This window comes from Podarcis bocagei (genome assembly GCF_964188305.1).
Source record: "Podarcis bocagei genome assembly, chromosome: 6".
NCBI lineage: Eukaryota > Metazoa > Chordata > Lepidosauria > Squamata > Lacertidae > Podarcis > Podarcis bocagei.
In genome coordinates, this window is record NC_138130.1 from 29,711,831 (window position 1) to 29,725,055 (window position 13,225).

The window sequence follows — 13,225 nt, forward strand, 5'->3', positions numbered from 1 at the left end:
AACCAGATTGATTGGCTGGGGGCCGTGATGCGGCAGGAAGTCCCCCATGATGCGGGGCTTAGCCACACCACTGCTGTGTATGGGAGACCACGTGGTCTGCCCCCAACGCTGCCCCACAAGGAATGGAGCGGCCTTGGTAGAGCACAAGACTCTTCTTTGTCTTTTAATCTCATAGCAGCTACAGGGCCCCCCAATCCAAATGGGGTCCAAGGTATGGAGGAAGGTATTTTTTAACCCTTTGCCTGCTGAAAAATCCCTCCTAGAGATGCTATTTATAGCACATGGCGGCTTAGCAAGTAAACAGCAGCTTGGGAGATTTTTATTTTTATTTTGCTGGAAACAGCAGGGGGTAAGGATTAATATCTCCTCCCTTTGAACCATTGCCCTGATCTGGATCAGCTGAAGCTAGGTTTTAAAAAGAAGAAAAGAATCCCAAGTAGCGGGTTCCCAGACAACCTCACATCTAGTTTGACCCTTCGTAGATAAACTATATAGCACATTACAAACTAGATCATGCGCCTGATGAAGCAGTTCCTAAAAGCTTATGCGGCAATAAATCGGACAGTCTTTAAACTGCCTCGGGACTCATTGTTTGTACAACTGTCCATATATGCAGAGATACAAGCGTGGCTGCCTCTGGCAAAGAAACTGGAGGGCTTCTCTAACTGGGGCCAAGGCCATCCTTTCCGCGGCAGACCTGTGCTCCTGTTCACAGCGATTCCTTAAAAGGCAAGCCCTTCGCAGAGATGCTGTTGGCTCTTATCTCCCAGGACGGCTGCTTCTTTGGAGATATTGTATTTATAGCTCATCTGGCAAACGAACTCTTGACAGTCTAATTGCTAAATACATAGTTTGGGTAATCCAATAAAGGAATAAGCCTCAGTACCGGCCTTTTGTCTCCTCATTTGCTGACTGGAACACGCAGGCACCGTTCAGCAAGGTAAGAGCAAAAAGAGCATGTCTACGTATCTTTTCCAGCTACCCTTCAATCTTGCTGCTACAAGGAGAATGGGGCTTAAGGGAATCTTGGTATATTTTTCTTTGGAACCCTAAGGAATACCAGCATGCACAAGATGTTTTTGTCGCTTCTCACAGACGGAAGCCAGATAGCCTGTTGGCCTGATTCCCCTCTGATGAACTTTGCTTGCTTTCGTGTTGCTGTGGGATGACAAGAGCTATCTCAGTTGCGGTTCATGCCTCATCATGTTTTTGCTGCATGTGTAAAGGAACTGACAAATTCGACTCAGTTCACATTTAAAGCCAAACCTGCCTAAATTCACATTGCATTTAACAATGTGAGAAATGAGAGTCCTTTGAAATTCACACTTACCTGATTTTTTCAGCGCGGTTCTCCAACCATGTCATGTGTCCCAAAACTGTGAATAGAAATGTGCATATTAGTAGCAACTTGTGCTGAAATGCTAGCGACTTTTCATTGTTATTCTTTCTATAGGAAAAAAATGCAGATTGCTGCAAAAAAGTGAAGGACTAAATTTAGAATTAGCAAAATGAGAAGCAGAGTGAAACTGAAATCTACATATTCACCCATCTCTGTTGTTGTTTAGTCGTTTAGTCGTGTCCAACTCTTCGTGACCCCATGGACCAGAGCACGCCAGGCACTCCTGTCTCCCACTGCCTCCCGCAGTTTGGTCAAACTCATGCTGGTAGCTTCGAGAACACTGTCCAACCATCTCATCCTCTGTCGTCCCCTTCTCCTTGTGCCCTCCATCTTTCCCAACATCAGGGTCTTTTCCAGGGAGTCTTCTCTTCCCATGAGGTGGCCAAAGTATTGGAGCCTCAGCTTCACGATCTGTCCTTCCAGTGAGCACTCAGGGCTAATTTCCTTCAGAATGGATATGTTTGATCTTCTTGCAGTCCATGGGATTCTCAAGAGTCTCCTCCAGCACCATAATTCAAAAGCATCAATTCTTTGGCAATCAGCCTTCTTTCTGGTCCAGCTCTCACTTCCATACATCCCATCTCTGTTACTTTAATTTAATTTACTTCAATGTGTTGAAAGGCATCAGCTTCATCACCAAACACAGACTAATTTGCCTGGCAAATGGGGTTACCCAGTATAATTACATACTGCCTGGGTGGGTGTGCTCATTTGATTGTTTCCATCATTTCTATCCCAATTTTCAAAAAGTTTGTTTTTCAAAGCAGCTTACAAAAGGAAGCCAAAGTTCTGTTCTGTCTTCTCTGAGCCGGGATGGGTGGTTTTCGCAAAATAGAATACATCTGAAAATAAGGGATGCCTCACTTTTAGCAAACTGTATACTTTTGTAGAACATTAGAACCCTCACGTGTACCATGTAGTATTTTCAGCTACTATTCTTTGAATACTTTTGGGGGGAGTCTATCCCCTTGAACCTATTTGGACTTTCTGCATACTGAGTAAACTTAGAAAGAATCAAGTTCTTCCCCTGAGTGCATAGGAGACAGAATAGTATTCTAGGGGAAATGCCCTTTCATTAGTTTCAGTTTTCCCATTGCAGTGGAATGTTTGGACATTGGAAAATGAAAAGGTAGCATACCCTTAGTATATGCATAGCCTTCTGAATTTTTTCCCTTCCTGTTGCTTCCTGATGGCTTTGGAGAACGAGCCTGATAATATATTTAAACAGCTTTGCATTAGAGGTAATAGAAGCTGTGCTAAAGGAGACTTTAAAAAACCCCCAACTAAACTGTGTGTGACTTGTGACAGGAGAATACTTCATCATAATGATTGTGCAAAATAGCATTAACAGCTGCCGAAACATGCACTGTAAAGTGTTCATCACCCTGAATTGCTTTTAAAGTGATCTCAAGGGAGTACTACGTTTTGTCTGCAAATGATGTTTGCATGGGGGAAGTTAGAGTGATTGTACTGGTATTTGCAGGCTGTGTAAATTAATACAGTAATTGTTTTTGTTTGCAGTGTGCATTATAGTTCTGGGACCAAGAACTTCTGAGTGAGGAAACCTGTGTTATCCCAGTTCTAGGCATCAAGGTTAAATCAGATCTCCCTCCCACCCACAAAAAAAAATATGTGTGTGCATTATAATGGATCAAAATATAACCAGCCTAATTTCTACATATAATTTCACCCGTAGTTGTTGATGCTTTATTGCTTTATTTGATTATGTTGTGTCCTGATCTACTATTGATTTTAATAAAAAGGAAAATATGCTTCCACTAAAGAACATGGGCATAGCCAGGATTTATTGGGGGGCAGGCATTATGTTGGGGGGCAGAACTGAGTTATCAGCAACGCAATTGGTCAGTTAGTTAAGCATATTTATTTATTTACTTGATTTAAGGAGGGCAGCTTCCCTGCCCCTGCAGCCCCCTGGTTAAGCCCATGCTAACCAATGGGAATTAACTAAATAAATAAAATGCACACCTGTGAAAAATAAGACACCTGCATCTGATCCTGGCCTCATATCTAACCCAAATTCCATTGTTGTGAATTTGGCTTGTGCACAGAAAAGTAGCTTGCCAGGCAGAATGGCTTTGCCTTAACTCTCCTCCTGAGAGTGCTTGTTTTCTATGTGCAAGGCAATTTTTATTTTATTGATTTCTTCATAAGAATTGGCTTGCTAAGCCTTACCAAAAAGCGCGTTGCCAATATAAAGAGTTGTGGCTGTGTGTGTTTTAAATAACAGCCATTCATTTTTAAATAAGAGGAATGATTATTACACAGACAGTTCTGTCTGCAGACTTCCTCTAAGCTGAGGTATCGTACAATAAATCTAGCACCCAGTTTGACCGCATCAGTAAGCCAGGCAGTGCTGATTGGCTGAGTGAAACCTAGCTGAGAAGGTTTCATGGTTTATGGATTTTATAAATTGAGTATGAATGGAGATAGCTGCTTTTCCTCAATAATACTATGATTATAATAGTGATTTATGTACGTGCTGCTTTTTCTGCTACTAAACTCCAAGTGGCCCTAGGATCAGATAGCTGCATTTCAGGAAAATCTTATGGCAGAGTCGCACGACATGTTACATTTGTTACACCAATATCACACCGGCAAATACATAACATATGAAAGTCAAATCTGCTTGCGCATGCATGCATTTAGAAAACCTGGTTTGGGAGACATGTACATAATACATAATATATTTTACATTGACATTTGCTGCAGAAAATGGTGCAGCAACCATAATTTGCAGTGCTTTCTAGAAGGCATAGACAGTGTTCATCTCCTGTGAGGTTTAAATTACTGCTTTTGCACTATTTATGTGAGTGTGTGATTCTTATGGTAGGGAATAGACAGTGTATAAAGGGAATAAAGACACTTGCCATTGAATGTGCACCTTGCCTAATATAAGTTCACCGTAAGCCAGTGTGGTGTGGTGGTTAAGAGCGGTGGACTCGTAATCTGGTGAACCAGATTCGATTCCCCGCTCCTCCACATGCAGCTGCTGGGTGACCTTGGGCTAGTCATGCTTCTCTGAAGTCTCTCAGCCTCACTCACCTCACAGAGTGTTTGTTGTGGGGGAGGAAGGGAAAAGAGATTGTTAGCCGCTTTGAGACACCTTAAGGGGAGTGAAAGGCGGGATATCAAGTCCAAACTCCTCCTCCTCCTCCTCCTCCTCCTCCTCCTCCTCCTCCTCCTCCTCTTCATAACTGGGAAAATCCCAAACATCTGACCCCAGCCACCCTGTGTAAAGTCTTGCATCTTGCATTTAGCCTCTCCTAAGGACGGGGCCATGGGACGCAGGTGGCGCTGTGGGTTAAACCACAGAGCCTAGGACTTGCTGATCAGAAGGTCGGTGGTTTGAATCCCCGCGCCGGGGTGAGCTCCTGTTGCTTGGTCCCTGCTCCTGCCAACCTAGCAGTTTGAAAGCACGTCAAAGTGCAAGTAGATAAATAGGTACTGCTCCGGCGGGAAGGTAAACGGCGTTTCCGTGCACTGTTCTGGTTTGCCAGAAGCAGCTTGGTCATGCTGGCCACATGACCCGGAAGCTGAATGCCGGCTCCCTTGGCCAATAAAGCGAGATGAGCGCAGCAACCCCAGATTTGGCCACGACTGGACCTAATGGTCAGGGGTTCCTTTACCTTTAAGGACAGGGCCAGCGCCAACATCTGGAACCCTTGGACAGCTGCTGAGATACCCACAGAGAACAACACTGTCAATAACCTTGGTTTCCTCATACCAGGCAGCTCAATCTGCAAGTAGCCTGCTGCAGATTACACCACTGCTATTGCTGCCCATCCCTCAGCAGGTAAGCCTGCCTGGGAGACCCAGAGATGTAGGAGAGAGTAAACCAAAGGACACTTTGCTGGGGAGAGACCTCACACCCTGCCTGAGGAATTCCATGTGTCCAGGATTTCTTTATTTTTTTACTTTTTCCTTTGAACAGTGGAACTGCCCCTTCCCTGCCTACTCCTATATACCTACCTGGACTTCAAGGTCATCTTCTGTGGACCTTCTCTAGATGCCTCTGCTGGATGAGGCCCAGCAGGTGGCTATCAGAGATACTAGGTCTGGATCCAACCCATGGTGCTGCTTGCTTCATTTTGAGGTCATCATTGCTTTTTTCCAGCCTCCTGAATCAAAACATCATAATTATTCTTCCTCCTCCTTCATGACCCGAAATGCTCTTAAACACATGCCACAGTGGAAAAAAATGCTGCACAGTTGCTATTTTTAAAGAAAGTGGAAGATTTTGAGATGTTTTCCCCACACCACTCATAGTTTGATCAGTGTGGGGGTACAGCACTTACCATTTTTTTTACTCTATAAGACTCACTTTTTCCCTCCTAAAAAGTAACGGGAAATGAGTGTGTGTCTTATGGCGCGAATGCAGGCTGCGCAGCTATCCCAGAAGCCAGAACAGCAAGAGGGATTGCTGCTTTCACTGCGCAGCGATCCCTCTTGCTGTTCTGAGATTCAGAATATTTTTTTCTTGTTTTCCTCCTCCAAAATCTAGGTGCATCTTGTGGTCTGGTGCGTCTTATAGAGCGAAAAATACGGTATTTTCTCTGTGTTTTTTGGTGTTTATTTCAAGGCTAGAATAAACATTCTTCTTCTTCTTCACAGAGCCATTATCTCAGAGGAACTTTCATTTAGTTGAAATTTTGGAGACATTCGAATCAACAAGTCCCCAGTCCAAGTCCTAAAAGAATGTGTTTCTGAGAGCTAGAAAGCTATCCACAAGCTGAACCTTAAGAATGGGAGTGAGAAAAGTGAATAGGTGAAAAGTGTGTTCCTTCTGCAGCATTACAGAGCCAGTCCTTTAAATCTATGGTAAAAAAACGGGACGCAGGTGGCGCTGTGGTCTAAACCACAGAGCCAAGGGCTTGCCAATCAGAAGGTCGCGGTTCAAATCCCCGTGACGGGGCGAGCTCCCGTTGCTCGGTCCCAGCTCCTGCCAATCTAGCAGTTCGAAAGCACGCCAGTGCAAGTAGATAAATAGGTAAACCTCCTGCGGGAAGGTAAACGGTGTTTCAGTGCGCTGCTCTGGTTTGCCAGAAGCGGCTTAGCCCTCCTGATGCCACACCTAGCATCCCTGAACATTAACTGGCTGGGCCTGATGTCCACAACATCTTGAAAGCTACAGGGTCACCAGCCCTGCCTTAATGTGTCAAGCAATGCAAAATATACAAGATCTTTCTCTCCCACTTTCAAGTGGGAATCTGGAGATTTGCTCTTTGGGTCTGCCACAGACTGGGAAACTAGATAGATTTTCATGCTGTCCTTGCCACTGATCCTGTTTGTGTCTGCCTGCTGTGTGCTCCCGAAGCTCTGTGGAATTCACAGCACAGGCCTCACTTCAGTCACAGTGTAATCCACAGAGCTTCGGGAAAGTGGGAGAGAAATGAGTGGTCAAGCATCGCCAAGTTAGTTAATGGCATGGTAAAGCTATGTTGTGGGTACTTTTATTCTCTTTTTTCAAAAAAATGAAATGAATTTCGTACTGTGTAACCAATGCCATTATTAGAATCCTAACAAATAAGTTAAACAGGGGCGGTTGCCTGGGCACAAAATTCTTAGGGGTGCAAAATTTCAAAAGGAAAGAAAAAAAAGAATAATAGTAAATTTAAAAATAGCACACCCTCTCCCTCACACAGAAAATCTTCCAATGTTTGTGTGGGCAGGCTAAGGAGCAGATTTGGGCAGCAGCTGGGTGCTAGGGCACTCTCTGTGCGGCTTTAGAAAGATACACACTCCCAACCAATATCCCATCCTGCTCTCCACTGTGCTTGACACTCATGGGGCACGTTGGCTGCCACTTGGGCAGGTGGCCAAGCTATTGCCCCTTCATTCCAGCCTATCAGTGGACAATGTCATGAATACTTGCCTTGCCCCAGCTGCCAGCAACCCACGCTACACCACTACATTCATTTGCATGGTGGCTTGGCTCTCCCGCTGATTGAGATTTGCCAAAGTACCAGTGCAGGAGACACCCAGAGAAGTTAATGTAAGCCGAATGCAATCGACATTGGAAACTGACCTTGCTTAGTTAATGGCATTGTAAAGTTAGCTGACATATATATATATATATATATATATATATATATATATATATATGCAGGTTATGGTGTCTTCGGGTGTCTTCCCGTGTAAGAGTTGGGGTGTCTAGGCGACGTTTCGACGAGGTCTCACTCGTCATCTTCAGGCTGGTGCTTTCGGCTTCTTGTTACTGGAACAGAGCAGGATCTCAGTGTTTGAGTTCCTATAAATACTGTTGAGGGGGTGTGGTGTATAGCCTCCAACGTTCTGGGCAGAGAGGAAGTTCCCAGGTTAGTGTGCCTTTTCTTCTTTTGTTCATTAATTACTTGAGGGATATCTTGAGTGATTTCTTGAGTGATATTCTGAGTACCACTTAGGAGGGTCATTAGGTGTGGATTAGTTGCTAAAGCTTTCGTGTCTTGACCTCTTGAGCTTGTGAATAGTTTTTCTGAGAAGATGGCTGTACTGCAAATAGTTGTGCTCTGGCTTGGCTTCGTGTATAGGGGCGAGCTGTGGTTTTGTGCCCTGTGCCAGCCAGATCTGTGTAGGGATTGCAGGGGGGTGCAGCATCCGGAGGTGCCACTATGGTTTGGCTACTGGATGGTGTCTGTAATTTATCTGTGGAAAGGGTCTGGGTTTGGGTCTGGTGTGGTTGATTGGAGATGGCGTTCTGTGTGCCTCTGGTTCTGGTGTCGGTTTTTGTGGGGAGGGCTAATTTCCAGATGTCAGGCAGGCGGGACGTGTCGTCACGCTTGTTCATGTTGTGAGGGTGTTTCTCTATCTCGATGGCTTCCATGATTATTCTCTTGTGGTGATGTTCCATGTTAAAGAGCAATTTGGAATCTGTAAAATTAATTTCGTGTCCTGTTTCTTTCATGTGTTGGTAAAGAGAGGAAGTTTTTTCTTCTTTTTTGACGGCATTCTTGTGTTCTGCGATACGTGCATTTATTCGTCTGTTTGTTTGTCCAATGTACGTGGCTGGGCAGACTTTGCAGGGTATTTCATAGACCCCTTGGTTTTCTAGCTGGATTTTATCTTTGGGGTTTCTGAGGATATTGGCTATTTTTTGGTTGGTGCAAAAGGCTGTTTTGATATTGTGTTTATGGAGGATTTTGCTAATTTTATCTGTAGTGCCCTTGATATAAGGAAGGAGGGCCATGCCATTGTTTTCTTCTGTGTCTTGGTTTTTGGGGGGTGTTTCTTTTTGGATTAGCTTCGTAACCCTGTTTTGCTGGTATCCGTTGGCGATTAACACATTTGAGAGATTCTGTAACTCAGTTGTTAAGTGGTCTTTGTCAGCCAGGCGTTTGGTTCTGGAGATGATGCTCTTTAACATGGAACATCACCACAAGAGAATAATCATGGAAGCCATCGAGATAGAGAAACACCCTCACAACATGAACAAGCGTGACGACACGTCCCGCCTGCCTGACATCTGGAAATTAGCCCTCCCCACAAAAACCGACACCAGAACCAGAGGCACACAGAACGCCATCTCCAATCAACCACACCAGACCCAAACCCAGACCCTTTCCACAGATAAATTACAGACACCATCCAGTAGCCAAACCATAGTGGCACCTCCGGATGCTGCACCCCCCTGCAATCCCTACACAGATCTGGCTGGCACAGGGCACAAAACCACAGCTCGCCCCTATACACGAAGCCAAGCCAGAGCACAACTATTTGCAGTACAGCCATCTTCTCAGAAAAACTATTCACAAGCTCAAGAGGTCAAGACACGAAAGCTTTAGCAACTAATCCACACCTAATGACCCTCCTAAGTGGTACTCAGAATATCACTCAAGAAATCACTCAAGATATCCCTCAAGTAATTAATGAACAAAAGAAGAAAAGGCACACTAACCTGGGAACTTCCTCTCTGCCCAGAACGTTGGAGGCTATACACCACACCCCCTCAACAGTATTTATAGGAACTCAAACACTGAGATCCTGCTCTGTTCCAGTAACAAGAAGCCGAAAGCACCAGCCTGAAGATGACGAGTGAGACCTCGTCGAAACGTCGCCTAGACACCCCAACTCTTACACGGGAAGACACCCGAAGACACCATAACCTGCATTCCTGTACCCGTGAAAATCTACGAAAGCAAATATATATATATATATATATATATATATATATATATATATATATGGTATTAGCGAAAGCCGTCAGAATCTGTGCGAAAGGCACTGGTCCTCACACAAGGCAGATGTGTGAACTGTGGCAAAGCCATGCTTGAGTTTGGCTGTGGCAGATTTCTCCCCTATACCTCCTTACCAGTGCATATCCCACCTCTCTGATCAAAGGCTGTTCAAAATGTTTTTGGGATGGGGGTCCAAGCCCCCCACCCCCACATTCTACTGTGTCACATTCTATTTGGACCGTGTCAGTAGCAGATCTTGGGTTCTCGAATTTCAGTGGTACTCTGTGTGATGCCAAAATTCAGCACCCCTCTGCCTCCCTCACTCCATTTCAAAGCATAGTTGCAGCATCCTCAGGGGTCGTCGTCCCCCCCCCGAGACTCCCCCCCCCCAGTGTGACCGATCCAGCCGTGCTCCCCTAAATCTGCCTCTGGTCACATTATGCTTGAGAACAGGGCCCCATTATGAAACAGACTTCTTCTCATTAGTTTTGCATGGTCGAAGTCAACATCCTGCATCCTCCAACTTTTCTAGCAATCACTGTCTCTTGGGGTGGGAAACATATATAAAATGTAAGGAGAAATCCCAGCAGGTTTTCTCACCTGCAGCGCGAGCCTGATTTCCTCCTGGCTTCCAATCTGTGGGGCAGCCACATAGCCTAGCAAGTCAAATAATTGATTAGCTGTCAATCTTCCCCACACACACTATTTTAGCTGGGCTGCCTGCTTTATTTTTTTGGCACCCTGTGATGTGCATTTATACGTTTCTCTCTCTTCCTTTTTTTAAAAAAAGTGGAAACATTTTTGAACAGTTGCAAAACTTCTCTCAGGGGTCAGCAAACTTTTTCAGCAGGGGGCCAGTCCACTGTCCCTCAGACCTTGTGGGGGGCCGGACTATATTTTGAAGGGGGGGGATGAACGAATTCCTATGCCCCACAAATAACTCAGAGATGCATTTTAAATAAAAGCACACATTCTACTCAAGTAAAAACACACTGATTCCCGGACCATCTGCGGGCCGGATTTAGAAGGCAATTGGGCCGGATCCGGCCCCCGGGCCTTAGTTTGCCTACCAATGAACTGGGGGGGACTATGTGCACTGTCCACTTTTTTGCCTTTTTTTGCAAAATTACAGAACTGTTCACACACACACTGCCACCTTCCACTTGGAGATTAAACAAAATTACGTATGTCTGGGTGTAATATGGTTTTCTCATTCTTAGATTAGTCCCACTGCTCTAGATGTGGCACTAAATTTAAACTGCAAGTAATTTTATCATGAGGATTTTCACCTTTGAGCCCCATTCCCATTATTTATGTTAATGGCTGATTCTTTTTTCCTGTGAAAGAGGAAATGAGCATGCTGGCCAAGGAAGGTTTTACATGATTACAAACTCAGTGAAGGCAATGCCTCCTGAATTCTGTAACAATCAACGCCTGACACACTCCCCATTTAGCTAGCACCACTCTCTGCCAACTCAAGGAATGGAGTACAAACAGAATTTGAACAGGACATTAATGTGCCCACACACCAGTGTTCAGGTGCGCTAACAGTGCTTCAACCCTGTGTGTTTAAAATCATTCAAAACAGTCAAGAGCTGTTTACTAATTGCCTAATGAAACCCAAGAATGTCCGTTTCTTGACGGTGCTGTAAAGTCTCTGTTGGCAAATCTCAGAACTCAGTGCCCAGAATTCGCTTGTTGCAAGGCTTGGTAGTCAAATCCTCATTTGGGGATCAATGGCTAGTGTGAACTGGCCCTCAGTCCCACCAGACACATTGCTTATGACCTTTGGCTACCCTGACTCTCTTGAACAATACAGCATGGCCAATTCAAGGGGACACAAACAGGTAACATCATAACCCTGTTTAGGACATTAACCAGGCGAAGAGGCACACAAGATTAATGGGGGAAAGGTGTGCCAGGGTGCCTGCTTGTGCAAGATTCAAACGCTTATGCATTTTTCTTCATGTGGGCGGCAATTGTTTCAGTTGGCTGGCATTGCTTAGAAGCGATGCTGAATTTAAAACAGAGATTATTTTTAACAAAACCTCCCCAAAAAGGGGGGGCAAGTATGAGAGCGGAAAACCCACTTATTTTGTTGTTTTTCATATAAAAAGAACACCTAGGAGCAGAGTCAACAAAAGAGGGTGTGGGGATTTAGGGGTGCGAAGGATCTGCTCCCTAGAATAGTGTCGAATGCCAGCTGCACTGAGCCTCAAAGAGTGAGTGTCTCTAGTGCTTTTGTCTCCTTATATGGTAAAATGATACACAGGGGTTTTTCACTAGGCTGTGAAGGCAGACGCCTGTTTCCACACAACACAGACGGCTGAGCAGAAATCAGAAGAGCCGCTTGCTCACAACTGGAGGAATCCCCGGCTAGCTGTACATCTCTCCTCTCCTCTGCCAGCAGGTCACTGTGTTGCCCATTTATTAATGGATGTGACTCCCCATCCCAACTCCAGAGGGTACCATTAACTGCCTGCCTGTAAGTAGACGTCCCTTTTTGTCCCTCCCTGCAACAGCCAACAATAAACCTTTGGAGCATCTGCTATAAATAACAAAGGGTGTGATGGGGAGAACAGGGTGTGATGTTGAGGCAGAACAATGGTTTGCCCAAGATGCAGCAACAGCCCTACCTGTCTGTGTTATATACGGTGACAGGGCTGGCCCTTTGTTTTTTAGCAAATATGGGCTATAGAAAGAGGTCGGGTAAGAATAATGGTGTTGTCTTCAGGGGGAATGTTCGGTGTTTGAATGTGACATGTGAGCAGGGAGGTATGGCATTGTGTCAGATCCCATCGCGACAATTTTCACTCCCCAATGACATGCTGGATAAGCCCCGGGGAAGCTCATAAATGAGAGTTCAGATATTGGTTTCTTTTACACCTCTGTGAACATTTCCTGCTTCCCAAAGCAACAAAAGACCTCATTAATTCTTTCCAGTAGCAGAATCAGAGGAAACAAAGGTAGCCTTGCCTCTTTGTTGTCTCTCTCTCTCTCTCACGCACAAACACAAAATAACTAAAAGACAGAGAGTCCTCTAAAGTGCATTGCTATTGTTTCAAGATATTTAAATAGAAGGTACACGGCTCTTTTCTTCCTTTCATTCGTTTATTTAATGTTTAATCCCCACCATGCTTCTTCTATGTTTGCAACTGAGAAAATGCATGTGAGTCGACAGCAGCAACTTTTGTATCTTGTCATTTTTATTCAATTATAAATATTCATGTCCCCTCTTTCTGACTTAGCAGGCTTCCAAGGTGGCTTTGTGTATATTTCTGTATTAATGGGTCACTTCCTCCTTTCCTATTTCCCACCATAATACCTTTACCCTTGATTCAAAACATCTTGGGTTACTGCACATGCCAGATGAAACAATTTCTGGAGGTTGTTAAAACAAACTGATGATTTACTCTAGATTGAGCAGTTGCCATATGAATAGTGTATTATAATTGCATGCGAGTCACGCATGAAATGCAATTTTTAAAAGATGAATTCAGGAGAACCAAGAAAAGAGAGAGAGAGAGAGTTAAAGTCCCATTTAACTCAATAAGAATAAATTGCCAAGGCATTTTAGTTCCATTGATATCAGTGATATGGACTCAAAACTAACTGGCTTTGTTGTTGTTGGCAT

At 44.5% G+C, this 13,225-nt stretch overlaps 1 protein-coding gene across 2 annotated transcripts in view; it reads left to right on the forward strand.

Annotated features, from left to right (window-relative positions):
- The first annotated feature begins 783 nt into the window (after positions 1-783).
- FHL2 (four and a half LIM domains 2) overlaps positions 784-13,225 on the forward strand; it is a 35,113-nt gene continuing 22,671 nt past the window's right edge. The window contains exon 1 of one of the 2 annotated variants that reach the window (XM_081198617.1): positions 784-940. The gene's annotated coding sequence lies outside the window, so the exon portion shown is untranslated. Of the gene's footprint in view, positions 941-11,898; positions 12,077-13,225 lie in introns of those variants that run through there. The other variant, XM_081198618.1, reaches the window with a different exon arrangement.